This window comes from Neovison vison, chromosome 6 (genome assembly GCF_020171115.1).
Source record: "Neovison vison isolate M4711 chromosome 6, ASM_NN_V1, whole genome shotgun sequence".
NCBI classification, from domain to species: Eukaryota; Metazoa; Chordata; class Mammalia; order Carnivora; family Mustelidae; genus Neogale; species Neogale vison.
Genome location: NC_058096.1, coordinates 175,152,352 through 175,166,343, shown reverse-complemented (window position 1 = coordinate 175,166,343; position 13,992 = coordinate 175,152,352). Strand labels below are relative to the sequence as shown.

General features: G+C 37.3%; 1 protein-coding gene and 1 pseudogene across 5 annotated transcripts in view; both read left to right on the top strand.

Moving 5' to 3' along the window:
* GRM7 (glutamate metabotropic receptor 7) overlaps positions 1–13,992 on the top strand; it is a 902,298-nt gene that overhangs the window by 461,565 nt on the left and 426,741 nt on the right. The window lies entirely within an intron of this gene.
* Positions 11,780–12,127, top strand: LOC122909245 (annotated as a pseudogene).

Below are 13,992 nucleotides of genomic sequence, written 5' to 3'. Positions count from 1 at the left end.
ATTTTTTCACCACACCCAGTGCTCCATGCAAGCTGTGCCCTCTATAATACCCACCACCTGGTACCCCAACCTCCCACCCCCCGCCACTTCAAACCCCTCAGATTGTTTTTCAGAGTCCATAGTCTCTCATGGTTCATCTCCCCTTCCAATTTACCCAAAAGCACATACCCTCCCCAATGTCCATAACCCTACCCCCCTTCTCCCAACCCCCTCCCCCCAGCAACCCACAGTTTGTTTCATGAGATTAAGAGTCACTTATGGTTTGTCTCCCTCCCTATCCCATCTTGTTTCATGGATTCTTCTCCTATCCACTTAAGCCCCCATGTTGCATCACCACTTCCTCATATCAGGGAGATCATATGATATTTGTCTTTCTCCGCTTGACTTATTTCGCTAAGCATGATACGCTCTAGTTCCATCCATGTTGTCGCAAATGGCAAGATTTCGTTTCTTTTGATGGCTGCATAGTATTCCATTGTGTATATATACCACATCTTCTTGATCCATTCATCTGTTGATGGACATCTAGGTTCTTTCCATAGTTTGGCTATTGTGGACATTGTTGCTATAAACATTCGGGTGCACGTGCCCCCAAAGAAACTCTCTTTTCAGATTTTTCTCCCAGGCTTTAGGCTGCCTATTACATGTTTCAATCATAATCTTTTGCTCCAAGTGGTTATGGGTTTTCCATTCACTTTATAATGATTATGAACAATGTATATCTCTTTTACACCTTGAATAATTTCTAAGTTAGGCAAAATGGAAACAAGTATGTGGTTTTAATCTTTCAGGTAGCCCCCAGAAAGGTTAAAATAAAGAAACATGATATTTTTCTAATAAGGTCTGCTCTGCTTTCTCCCCAGAACCAAGTATGACAGTCTCACTCTTAGAATGCAGGCTGTGGCCTTTAGCTTTTTAAGACTGCCATTGAAACAAGGGGTGGATGGGGGCAAAAGCAAATAAAAAAGCCACAAAGCTTTTCTAACACTTTCAAGTTGCTTTTTTCTTAATTTAGCATTCACTTGGTTGCTGTAACCTTTTAGTGTCTTCCAGAGTTTTGACATAGTTGGTTTTGGTAGTTTCTGCTTGTTTTTGGTATTTCTTTGGAGGGACAAGAGTTTATAACTGTCTATAGAAAACAGTGCAGTTGTCCTGGGCAGGAGCATGTGTGGTGTATGTGAAGAGCAAGGAATGTGATGAGCCTGGGACAGGGTGAGAAAGAAGGAGATGAATTCAAGAGATAATGGGAGGCTCAGATCATATAGGATCTTAGAAGCCATTGTAAAGATTTTGCCATTTATTATGAATAGAGTAGAAGACCGTTGAAGGTTTTGAGCATAGGAATAGCATGATATGTCATGTATATTAAGAGGATAATACTGTTAGGTTGAATATAGAATATAGAAAAACAAGGGTAAAGTCTAAAATTATGGTTACGATGCTCTTATAGTAGATAAAGTGAGCAATAACAGTAAGGTGAACCAAGGGATAGCAGTGAAGGTAAAAAGTGTTTTGATTTAAAATATAATTTGAAAATGAAACCAGTAGGCTTTGGACAGAAGGAAAGATAAGTCAAGAGTGATTGCCAAGTTCTTTACTTGAGCAGCAAGAGGGATGGAATTTTCACCGGCTGAGATGGGGAAAACCATCAGTAGAGCAGGTTTTAGAGAAACAAACAGCAATATCAATTTTGAATGTGCTGAATTAGAGATACTTACACATCCAAGTAGAGATATGAAATGAACAATTCATTATAGGAATCTGAAATTTAAGAGAGACTTCTGGAAGCCTCTTAATTTCCTGGACTCACTACTTGAAGAAATACTTGAAGAAGTATTTTAGAGAGTAAAAAGTTACCAAATAGTGATTGCTAAAATATTCTAGCATTAAGAGACTACAAAGAGGAGAAACTAGATTGACCAGTGAGCTAGGATAAAAATAACTTGACTATGGTTTTTTGGAAATCAAATCAAGAAAATATTTCAGAGTAGAGGAATGTCATCTGCTTCATCAAAATACACTGTTTATTTATGCTTGGCCATTCAGTTTGGCAAAGTGGAGTTCATTGGTGATTTCTGACAAATTGTTATATTTGAGTGATGCACAAAATCCTGGATGAAATTGTTGGATGAAAGTATTGTAGGAGTGTGTCTGTAGTCAATAAATACTATCCTGTAGAATCCCCAGCAATGTTTCCCCAGGTTTATTACAGACCTAGAGGAAGGGGTATGGTCACAGCATGGTACCATGTCACACCATATGGTACCCAAATACAAAAGATATTTGGAGTATCTTCAAGGGATATGCCATTATAAATGGCAAAATGGTATATATATTTAAGACAAATAATAATCCTGCTTTCAGGATATCAAGCTAATTTTGTATCTGAAACCATTTCATAACATGTAGATAGAGCAAAAGCCTCAGAGGAACTTAACAAGGCAGGTATTTAGTATCTTCAACAGGATGAATTTACTTGTAAGCATTTTTTTCATATACTTGTACTTATATTTTGGCAGATAGGAAATGTATGTGTATGTGTGAGTGTGTGTGCTATAATCACCACCAACAATATTGCTAAATGCATACACAATGGATCTGAGTACAGAGCTAATCAACATCAGTTCCTTTGTTGTGCCACCAACTAGTTAGGTGCTGAGTAGGCATTTTTTTTCCTACTTCAGTGTTCTCTTATAGAAAATGAGAGGATAGGTTTAAATGATTAGTGAGAACTGCTAATGCCCTAGTGTTCTCTGATTATCCACTGGGGGAAAATTACATGAGTGTGTGGCTAAGTGTGTTAGTGTGTGTAACGTAGACAGAAAGAACTATAACTCCTGCTGTGAGTAAGCACCCAGGGGAGACAATAAAGAGATAGAATCACAAGTATAGCAAAATTTCAGAACAGTCATAAATTGTAAAATAGACCAAAAATATTTTTAAAAATACCCATCTTTACTTCACTCATATAGAAGACAGAGATAGAAAACAATGAAATTATTGGAGGAGATACCAAAGAAGAAAAGCAAGAAAGGGAATCTGGGAGAAGTAAAGTTTAAAATCAGAAGTTGAAAGAAAGGAAGAAATGTACACATTGAGTAAGGAGGAGGAAAATTCACAAATATTATAACTCTTTGAAAATCCCTATTTTCGAAATTGAACTGTTCAAAACCAACTTTTCTCCTCTTTCCAGAACAATAGCGTTTTCTCCTTTTTCCAGCACAATAACTATTTATTTCCTTAACAGAAAGAAAGGGAAACAGTTTCTGTTTTCAGCATGCAGGAGAGCATTGACTTGGTGCATTGCCTAGAAGAAGACCATTGAATCAAGACTGAGACCAGGCTCTCCTTCTTTATGGGCAGTGGGTCATTGCAGGAACCCACAGACTCCACTAAGGCTTTAAATAGCTGCACCTAGTAGAATTAAAAAGTGTCATGAATTTGAACTAAGCATGAACAGAAGCACTTGAAACTATTAAACTCAGGGCCGACTATGAAAGCAAAGCAGTAGTAAGAATTTAAAGGGTCATTAAGTTAGCCAAATGGATGGCAGGAAGAAAAATCAGCTACAAAAATTGAGAGGTTGAAGGGGTTTCTTTAATGTTCTTAACAAAAATTAGATGTTTGTTAATCTCTCCTCATTTGGAGAAGAAGAAAAAAGACCCTACTAAATCAGATAAGGGCTTTTTCAGGCACTGTATGTATGACATTAGGTGTGTGCTATTAGGTTAATTGAAATTTTCAAGTAAAAATGACCTTTTAACTTTAAATAGAATTTTTTTTCCCCAGTCAGTTGTTAAAGGGGTTGTTTTGCAGTTTCCTAAGCACTAAGTCTATTTTGCTATTTGTAATTTGACTTGGAAAATTACTTCCCTAACCTCTAACACTCAAACCTCTTTAATATTGTAAAATTGCTGACTACCTTTCTTAGAATTCACAATTCAGACAAAAATACTACTTTGTCTTGTTGAATTTTAGGAAGTCTTGGAAAGACACATGGGAGGAGGGCAAATTGTGATGTATTTTGAAGTCCCTTTATTAAACATATCTTCAACAAACTTTAGTTGAATACACCCCAGAAATTCTGATATGCTCCAGAGATAAGAGATACGATGCTAATGCCTTCCCTAAAAAAACCTCATGGTGTATTGGAGACAGTAAAGACAATCAGGCGAAAGAGTTGATTATCATCATGGCAGAGGATGAATTGTGCTCATGAGATAAGCCAGGTGGAGAGGGGTATATGTGAACATCACTAGTAGAGGGCATTAAGTGACAAAAGTACGTGTCGAGAGAGGTAATCTTTAAAGAACAAAATTAGCAAGAGAGGAAACAACATGTGTTGGAGAGGATGTGGAGAAAGGGGAACCTTCTTACACTGTTGGTGGGAATGCAAGTTGGTGCAGCCATTTTGGAGAACAGTGTGGAGATTCCTCAAAAAATTAAAAATAGAGCTTCTCTATGACCCTGCCATTGCACTACTGGGTATTTGCTCCAAAGATACAGATGTAGTGAAAAGAAGGGCCATCTGTACCCCAATGTTTATAGCAGCAATGGCCATGGTTGCCAAACTGTGGAAAGAACCAAGATGCCCTTCAACAGATGAATGGATAAGGAAGATGTGGTCCATATACACTATGGAGTATTATGCCTCCATCAGAAAGGACGAATACCCAACTTTTGTAGCAACATGGACAGGACTGGAAGAGATTATGCTGAGTGAAATAAGTCAAGCAGAGAGAGTCAATTATATGGTCTCACTTATTTGTGGAGCATAACAAATAGCATGGAGGACAAGGGGAGATGGAGAGGAGAAGGGAGTTGAAGGAAATTGGAAGGGGAGGTGAACCATGAGAGACTATGGACTCTGAAAAACAATTTGAAGGTTTTGAAGGGGCAGGGGGTGGGAGGTTGGGGGATCCAGGTGGTGGGTATTATAGAGGGCACATATTGCGTGGAGCACTGGGTGTGGTGCAAAAATAATGAATACTGTTACGCTGAAAAAAATAAAAAAAAATTTAAAAAAAAGAACAAATAGTAGTTGACCTACTAAATAAGAGGTAGAAGGGTTCCATTTAGTGACAGCAGAATTTACAAGGGGCAAGAAGTAACAAATAGTATTTCAACATGTTAGAACAAACTGAAGACCATTGGAGGGGGTTGGATCACTGGTGGACAGACTGGCAGGGACTAAACCATAAGCAGGACCCTGGGCATGCTTTACTGAAGACTTGCAACAAAGTGGACCAATCTGAACCTTTGAGATGTTGATCCCAGGATCTGATGTCAACACAGAGCTCAGACTGGTCTTTCTTAGATTTCTTATGGACACCAAAATTTATCCTCAGAGAATGACCATGGTTGAACAAAAAAGTCCACATCTGACTGGCTATTTGAAGGTATTTAGTTCCAGCCTGCCTGAAGTTACTAGTGAACTTGATCCAAAAACCAAAAGCTTTTCTAACTTATGACTAACAAAAAACTGACAAAACTTAGCTATTCCACACCATTCTTGTTTCCTCATTGTTCATTTAGATGCATTTCCTGTTCTAAATCTGATTTCCTTTTGTATTCTGTTGCTTTGTTTTTTAAAATTTATTTTAAAATATTTTATTAGAGTATAATCTCCATTGGCTTGAATATGTAAATCTTAAATGCACCATTCGGTGACTTTTTTCCATGTATACACCAAAGTGACCACCATAGAAATCAAGACATAGAATTTTCTCATCACCCCAAATGAATTCTCCTGGTTTCACTTTCTATCACTTATTCTTCCATCTTCAAAAGAGTTAATGTTGTCTTCTCTTTCACTTCATATAGATTTTTTTAAATCTCACAGTAGATCTGTTTTTTTTTTAAAGATTTTATTTATTTATTTGACAGACAGAGATCAGAAGTAGGCAGAGAGGCAGACAGAGACAGAGAGAGGAGGAAGCAGGCTCCACGCTGAGCAGAGAGCCCAATGCAAGGCTCGATCCCAGGACCCTGGGATCATGATCTGAGCAGAAGGCAGAGGCTTTAACCCACTGAGCCACCTAGGCGCCCCCACAATAGATCTGTTTTGCCTCTGAAATCCATAGAATCATATGTGAAAGAATGGAATCATACCGTGTATGTTTGTGGGTATCTAATTTCTTCACTAAATATACTATTTTAGGGATAGAACCCTATTGCAGCATATAACATTGTTTATTCTTTTTATTGTTATGTAATATTCCATTGTCCAAACACTGCAATGTGTTTATCCACTGATACATCATAAACATTTGTGTTATGGTGCTCTGCCAATGTAATTTCTGATTCTTCCAATTTCAAGCTGAAACACTGTATTAAGGCACAAATATACCTGTTATCTTTTATTACTTTTTGAAGAAAAATTTACTGGGCAAATTGATATTCTTGTACATTTTCAGCTAATGTGCCCATTTTAGCAAAGTATTCTAGTGCTTTTTTCCATCATCTGTTTCATTGTCATTGAACCCCTTTGATGAGTTCTTGATGCAGTCATAAAGTCACAGAGAAAAACAATATACATTGATGGAAAGAAAAGTCAGAGAATGCAGAAAGATATGGCTTACAATGTGAGAACTATTAATATTATATATGATCTAAACCTGTGTTGTCATGCAAATACTATAGAGTTCATGAGGTTCTGAGAGTAATGTTGATACTAACAGGTTTTACATTTAAATGAGATTTCTATTTGCAGTTCTACTTTTAGACCCAAGTTCCTCATGCCCTGTGTACATACATAGCAATATATGTAAGTAGAGAGTCTAGTTCTTTGCTGAATTTGATGAATATAGAAACCAACCTCTGACTAGTCTAAAAGTAGAGTAATTAATCACATAATTTTCATCCTTAGGAAACATAGCATTTTTTAATGATCTCTCTGCTACATTTTATCATCTGTTTTTATACAACTCATGGTAGAAAAAATTCTTTTTCCCTATTCATATTTTACATTGTTTAACACACTTGGGTTTTGTGTCAGGGTATTCTGTTTTTGTGTGTGTGTGTGTGTGTGTATATATATATATATATATTTTTTTTTTTTAATCAAATACTAGTTTGCCAAAAGCCAATCATTCTGACATTGACATTTGGAGGACTAATTTATTCTAACCTCAGGGAATTTACTTTTTAGGAATAAATTGAGCATTAAAAATTTCTGTCTGATGTTTTTAAAAAGGTTTTATGGAATTTCTTATACATAAGCCAAGTGAAGCACAGCATGTTGGCACATACCCAGTACTTTTGGGTACCATGGGATTCCAAAAAATGTTCTTGTCTTGAATTGATTATTTCAACTCTCAACATCATTCATGCAGATGTCAGTGACTTATGCTATGCTTAGGTTATATCTGGCCTCCATATGTCAATGTCAATATCAGTGGCTTCTGGTAAGTTAGTATTTCAGTCCAAGAAAGAACCGAAGAATATCAAAAGCATAATCAAGAGTGAAATAAAAACAGGATTCTTTTGAAATTAGCTATGTAAATAGTAAAAAAAAAAAAAAGCCATCTGGATGTTTGTTTTCTTTTCCTGCATGGATAGGGGAGTATATAGTTATATGGAGCTATTTATCATAACGATGATTATGATATGATGATGGCGGTGTGTTGATGTTTACAGGAATGACATTAGTTATAAACTTACGTTAAACACTTATAATATGGAGGTATTATGAAATACAATCTTGAAAGTAAAAACTTTTTTATCCACATCTAAGAGGTGAAGAAATGGATGCTTGGATTAGATAACTTGCCCAGACTTACACAAAATAATAAAATAATATATGCTGAAACTGGGATTTTACCATAACAGCTATTTGAGTCCTAGCACTTTTTCTTAGCTACCATTTTATATTCTGTTTAGTAAAGAGTAGATTGACCAGTTGCTGTATAAAATTCATTATTATTATTTTTTAAAATGGAGCTTGGGGAAATATTGAAAGTGTCATTTGGATGTTAGAAAAGTGCTTGTTTTGATGGCATCAGTGTCTTAGATTAAATTCCTTAGAAGCAGAGCCTGAGTCAGGGATTCTGATGCATATGTCTTACTGAGGGAATGCTCATGGGAGAAGGGGAATGAAGAAAGCAAGGTGGGGTAAGGGGAAGGTGCTAAGTGAGGACATGACTCCCACTGCAGCATAGTTTTGGCATGATTCCAAGGAGATCTCTAAAGTATGAATTTATCCAGAGAATTGATCCCACTATAAGGCAAGAAGAAGGAATATTTATATAACCCAGTTAGTTATTCATTAGGTGAAGGCTTCCCCTAGGAGAAAGTATAAATAACTTCATAGGCTCAGTCCCTGGTTAGCCAAAGAAGAAGGAAATAAGCTATGAATTATTAGCAGCTTATCATGTGTGCTAGTCCATCTGGGCTGCTGCAACAACATGCATTATATTGGGAGTTATAAATGGCAGAAATTTATTTTTTACAGTCTAGAGGCTGGGAAATTCAAGATCAAGGCACTGGCAGATTCAGTGTCTGGTGAGAACCCACTTTCTGGTTCAGAGTTGGCCCTTTTCTCATGATGGCCTCATGAAGGAAGGGAAGAAGTAGCTCTCTGAGTTCTCTGTTATAAAAGCACTAATCCTATGCATAAGGGTTTTGTTCTCATGACCTAATCATGTCCCAAATGTCCCATCTCCAAATGTAATCACACTGGGCATTTGGATTTAATATATGAAATTGGGAAGGTGGGCCACAGATACCCAGCCTGTATTATCATGCATTGTGAATCATTTTTAGGAGTAAGAGGAGTCAAGACTGATACTTTTTTCCTTATTTAGAAGGATTAGTCTTGACATGTCCCAAACTACTAGGCCCTCTGAAAACTTTACTGATGTAGCAGGATCCTAAATCTTCATAATACAATCTCTACCATCTGGTAAACATCCATCTTACTAAGATATCTTGAGAACTTGCTGCTTATTGCCCAATGTGTCTGATGAACATAATATTATTAATATTGTGGGCACATTTTCTCTTCTGCAAAATGTCTACAATATTGAAATAAACTGTGGTAAAGTAGAAAACTTAAAATCCTGTAACAGCATTAATGTATATACTCTTGTTTGTCCCATTTAAAGGCAAATTGCTTTTGATATTCTTGCCTGTTAGGCATTGAGGGGGACTTCTGTTAGAAAGATTGGAAATCTAACTTTTGTTAGATCAATAGCCATGACCATAAGTTACTTTCTGCTATGGCATTTTGGTATGTCTCCTTCTAAGAGCCATTCCAACACTGTTTAAGGATGGAGCCCATAGGATCCTTGTCAAGATGTCAAATAGGAAAGTATCCCATATGAAAAAATTTTCTATTATCTGCCTTCTTATTCTGACCCCTCCTCCTTTGACCTAACACTGAAGTCCTATTTCCACATACACTCTTCTAGTTCCTAATAGTATATATTAGCTGGTCCTGCAGCATTTTCCAACATATAACTCCTCTCCTCACTTAGCAAGCCAGCACTACTCTGGTCAGGTTATGCTGGGATTATTTCTGATTATTTTTCTAATGACCAGGAAACTAGGGGATGTGGAACACGAGGAGACCAAGCACTGTCTTATAAGCCACCTGTATCCATTTATGCATTTTCAGAATCTTCAAGCAAGAATCCATCTTACTTAAAGGGGTGGACCAGAGCATTCAGAGAGATCTGGGTATTGAAGTTGCTTAAGTATACCTGTCTTGATATTACCATGACAGATTCCTTGGTAGCACTTCTTTTGATAGGCTTTCTTTGACCTAAAGGGAATTTTCTGGAGCAATGTTTCTCAAACTGTAAGTGTTAATCAGAATCACCTGGAGGACTTATTAAAAAACAGATAGCTGGAAAAAATAAAATAAAATAAAATAAAATAAAACACAGATAGCTGGGTCTCAACCCAAGTTTCTGATCTGCCAAGTCTGAGGTGGGATCCAAGTTTTTGCATTTCAAGTTCCCAAGTGATGCTGATACCCTGGTCCAGGGACCACATTTTGAGAAGCACTGCTCTGGAGAAAGGGTCAGCTCTAAGCCATTATCAGCCAACACACAATTTATGGATAGATGTACCAGCCTGGAAAGGGAATCTGGTGGGCTCCAAATCATCCAGTACACCTGGTGTTACGCGAATCTAAATAGTGTTGAATTCACCATTCTAATTACACATGACTTACTTCAGAACAGAATTTCTACAAGAATCTCTACATATTGAGTCACTAAAACAGTGTGGTACAAAAACAATGAATACTGTTATGCTGAAAAGAAATTAAAAAAAATAATAATACGGATAAACCATTGGCCAAGCTAATCCAAAAGAAAAGAGAGAGGATCCAAATTAATAAAATTATGAATGAAAAAGGAGAGATCACAACTAACACCAAGAAAATAGAAACAATCATTAGAAATTATTATCAACAATTATATGCCAATAAGTTAAGCAACCTAGATGAAGTGGATGCATTCCTGGAAACCTGGAAACTTCCAAGACTGAATCAGGAAGAAATTGGCAACCTGAATAAACCAATATCTAGTAGAGAGATTGAAGCAGTGATCAATAATCTCCCAAAAAATGAGAGCCCAGCACATGACAGATTCCCTGGGAATACTACCAAACATTCAAAGAAGAAATAATACCCATTCTCCTGAAGTTGTTTCAAAAAATAGAAACAAAAGGAAAACTTCCAGACTCTTTTTATGAATCCATCATTACCTTGATCCCCAAACCAGGCAAAGACCCCACCAAAAAGGAAAATTTCAGACCAATAGCCCTGATGAATATGGATGCCAAGATTCTCAACAAGATCCTAGGTAATAAGATCCAACAGTACATTAAAATGTTTATCATCATGACCAGGTGGGATTTATCCGTGGGATGCGAGGGTGGTTCAACATTTGCAAATCAATCAGTGTGATAGAACATATTAATAAGAGAAGAGACAAGAACCACATAGTCCTCTCAATTGATGCAGAAAAAGCATTTGACAAAATCCAGCATCCGTTCCTGGTTAAAACTCTTCAAAATATAGGGATAGAAGGAACATTCCTCAACTTCATAAAATCCATCTATGAAAAACCCACAGAGAATATTATCCTCAATGAGGAAAAGCTGACAGCCTTCCCTTTGAGATCAGGAACACGACAAGGAAGCCCACTCTTGCCACTGTTATTCAACATAGTACCAGAAGTCCTAGCAATAGCAATTGGACAACAAAAAGAAGTAAAAGGCATTCAAATTGGCAAAGAAGAAGTCAAACTCACTTTCTTCACAGATGACATGATACTTTACATGGAAAATCCAAAAGATTCCACCCTCAAACTACTAGAACTCATACAGCAATTCAGTAATGGGGCAGGATACAAAATCAATGTACAGAAATCAGTTGCTTTCTTATACATTAACAATGAAAATATAGAAAGGGAAATTAGAGAATTGATTTCATTTATTGTAGCACCAAGAACCATAAAATATCTAGGAATAAACCTAACCAAAGTAGTAAAGGATCTGTACTCAAGGAACTACAGAACACTCATGAAAGAAATTGAAGAAGGCACAAAAAGATGGAAGACCATTCCGTACTCATGCATTGGAGGAATAAACATTGTTAAAAATGTCTGTACTGCCTAGAGAAATCTATACTTTCAGTGCTGTCCCAATCAAAATTCCTCTGGCATTTTTCAAAGAGCTGGAACAAACAATCCTAAAATTTGTATGGAACCAGAAGAGACCCCAAATTCTTAAGGAAATGTTAAAAAAAAAAAAACAGGTGCATCCCGCCAACCAATCATCCTCACTGTGCTTTGGACCAAGGTTTCAACAGACCTCACCAAAATGCCGTCTCAAATGGAAAATGCCATGGAAACCATGATGTTCACATTTCACAAGTTTGCTAGGGATAAAGGCTACTTAACAAAGGAGGACCTGCAAGTACTCATGGAAAAGGAGTTCGCAGGATTTTTTGAAAAATCAGTAAGACCCTCTGACCATGGACAAAATAATGAAAGACCTCGACCAGTGCCGAGATGGCAAAGTGGGCTTCCAGAGCTGCTTTTCACTAATCGTGGGGCTCAACATTGCATGCAATGACTATTTTGTAGTACACATGAAGCAGAAGAGGAAGAAGTAGGCAATATTGAGCACTACTCCTGCCCAATGAGAGTTCTTCTGAAGTGTCTCTTAAGGAATCTGTCCCACAGCTTCCCCCTGTATAAAGTATTCCATTGGCAGTTGGGGACCCTCAGAAAATGTACAGATAAAATCCAAACCCCATTTGAGAAGCAGAGAAATTAAAGTCAGATAAGCTTTTGAGTTTTATATTGTTTGCATCTTCTTGCCCTCAATAAACGAATTCCTTTTTTTTAGTTCCTCAAAAAAACAAAACAAAACAAAAAAACCAACAACAAAAACTAGGGGCATCACATTGCCTGATTTCAAGCTTTACTACAAAACTGTGACCACCAAGACAGCTTGGCTCTGGCACAAAAACAGACATATAGACCAGTGGAGCAGAGTAGAGAAACCAGATATGGACCCTCAACACTATGGTCAAATAATCTTCAACAAAGCAGGCAAAAATATCCAGTGGGGGAAAAAAAAAACAGTTTCTTCAATAAATGGTGCTGGGAAAATTGGACAGTTATGTGTAGAAGAATGAAACTTGACCATTCTCTTACACCATACACAAAGATATGCTCAAAATGGATGAAAGACCTCAACATGAGGTGGGAATCTATCAAAATCCTAGAGGAGAACATAGGCAGTAACGTTGTCGACACAAGCCATAGCAACTAACAAAAGTGAAAATGAACTTTTGAGACTTCATCAAGATCAAAAGCTTCTGCACAGCAAAGGAAACAGTCAACAGAACAAAGAGGCAACCCATGGAATGGGAGAAAGTATTTGCAAATGACACTATAGTCAAAAGGCTGATATCCAGGATCTAGGAAGGACTCCTCAAACTCAACACACACAAAACAGATAATCACATCAAAAAAAATGGGCAGAAGACATAAACAGACACTTCTCCAAAGAAGACATACAAATGGCTAACAGAAACATGAAAAAATGTTCATCATCATTAGCCATCAGGGAGATTCAAATCAAACCACATTGAGATACCACCTTACACCAGTTAGAATGGCCAAAATTAACAGGACAGGAAACAATGTGTGTTGGAGAGGATGTGGAGAAAGGGGAACCCTCTTACACTGTTGGCGGGAATGCAAGTTGGTGCAGCCACTTTGGAAAACAGTGTGGAGATTCCTTAAGAAATTAAAAATAGAGCTACCTTATGACCCTGCAATTGCACTACTGGGTATTTACCCTAACGATACAGGTGTAATGAAAAGAAGGACCATCTGTACCCCAATGTCATAGCAGCAATGGCCACAGTCGCCAAACTGTGGAAAGGACTAAGATGCCATTCAACAGATGAATGGATAAAGAAGATATGGTCCATATATACAATGGGGTATTATGCCTCCATCAGAAAGGATGAAAACCCAACATGGAGGGGACTGGAAGAGATTATGCTGAGTGAAATAAGTCAAGCAGAGGGAGTCAATTATCATATGGTTTCACTTACTTGTGGAGCATAAGGAATAACACGGAAGACATTGGGAGATGGAGAGGAGAAGTGAGTTGGGGGAAACCAAAGAGGGAGACAAACCATAAGAGACTGTGGACTCTCAGAAACAAACCGAGGATTTTGGAGGGGAAAGGAGCAGGGAGTTGGGTGAGCCTAGTGGTGGGTATTATGGAGGGCATGTATTGCATGGAGCTCTGGATGTGGTGCATAAACAATGAATTTCAAAACACTGAAAAAAATTAAATTAGATTTAAAAATAATAATATTGTACATATTTTTATTCCTCCAAATGATGCAGCAGTGAAAATTTTGGTGGTTCTGGACTTTCTCGCCCTTAATTAATTCATAATTTCTCTCTCTCTCTCTTTCTCAGAAATGAAGGACTATTTGCCTACACCCATCTG